The 1,226-nt window shown below is 35.2% G+C and overlaps 1 protein-coding gene across 1 annotated transcript in view; it reads left to right on the top strand.

Annotated features, from left to right (window-relative positions):
• Nucleotides 1-1,226, top strand: part of DZANK1 (double zinc ribbon and ankyrin repeat domains 1) — a 191,113-nt gene extending 189,887 nt beyond the window's left edge. Inside the window, exon 20 of the mRNA XM_006163646.3 lies at nucleotides 369-1,226. The gene's annotated coding sequence lies outside the window, so the exon portion shown is untranslated. The remainder of the gene's footprint in view (nucleotides 1-368) is intronic.

Here is a 1,226-nt window from a genome sequence, read left to right on the forward strand (position 1 = left end):
TGAGCAGTTTTCCATTCTTGTTGGCTGTGGGTATGTCTTTTTTTTGAAAAATGTCTTTTCTTCCCCCCCCCCTTTTCCCCCTGACTTTTCTTATATTTCTAGATATTAATTCATTGAATGCATAGTTTACAAGTATGTCCTGATTCTATAGGTAATCGCTTCATATTATTGTTTCCTTTACTGTGCAGAAACTTTCTGGCTGAATACAATGCCATTTGTCTATTTTGGGGTTTGTTGCCTGTGCTTTTGAAATCTGATGTCCTGAAGTGTTTCCAATTTTCTAGTAAAGTTTCAGGTCTTACATTTGAGTCTTTAGACATTTTCAGTTATCGATAATAATAATAATAATACCTTACTTCTCACAAGAGCAGGAGGAAGGGGGAGAAAGACTCATCAGGTTCTAACACCACAACCCGCCTCCAATCTCAGCCAGCCTAGATCACAGAAAGCATGGCAATCTCTGGGAAGTCCTGGGACCCAAACTGAGGACCTTTCTCACATAGGTAAGTAGCATTACCTCTGTATCACACCTGGTCTCTTGAGTAACCTTTGCATATAATATAACCTCTGCATATATGAGTCTAGTTTCATACCTTTCCAAGTGGATGTCTAATTTTCTCAGCATTATTTATTGAAGACTGTCCATTCCCCAATTTGTTCTTAATGTCTTTGTTGAGGATCAGCTGGCTGTTTATATACATATTTATTTCTAGGTTCTCTATTGTTTCATTTTTCTATGTGTTCATTTTAATGCCACTATCATGCTTTTTGGTTATCATAGCTTTGTTGTACATTTTGAAGTCAGGTAGTGTTCTCCCTCCAGCTTTATTCTTTTTACTCAGGATTGCTTTATTCGGAATCTTTTGTGGCTTGTATGAATTATATGATTGGGTTTTCTATTTCTGTGAAGAATGCCACTAGTATGTTATGAATTGTATTGAACCTGTAGAACATTTGGGGATACTGTGGCCGCTTTAATATTAGTTCTTCCAGTGCATAAACATGGGATGTCTTTCCATTTTTCTTTTTGTCTTCAACTTATTTAATCAATATTATAGTTTACATTGTAGAGCTCTTTTGTCTAATTGGTTAAAACTGTTCCTAGGTATTTTTTGCAGCTATGAAAATGGGATTTTATTTTTTAGCTAGCTCATTATTGTAACACAAAAATACTACTGATTTCTGTGCTAATTTTCCATCCTGCAACTTTACAGAATTTTTTTTTA

This window comes from Tupaia chinensis, unplaced genomic scaffold, assembly GCF_000334495.1.
Source record: "Tupaia chinensis unplaced genomic scaffold, TupChi_1.0 Scaffold142716_1, whole genome shotgun sequence".
Lineage (NCBI taxonomy): Eukaryota > Metazoa > Chordata > Mammalia > Scandentia > Tupaiidae > Tupaia > Tupaia belangeri.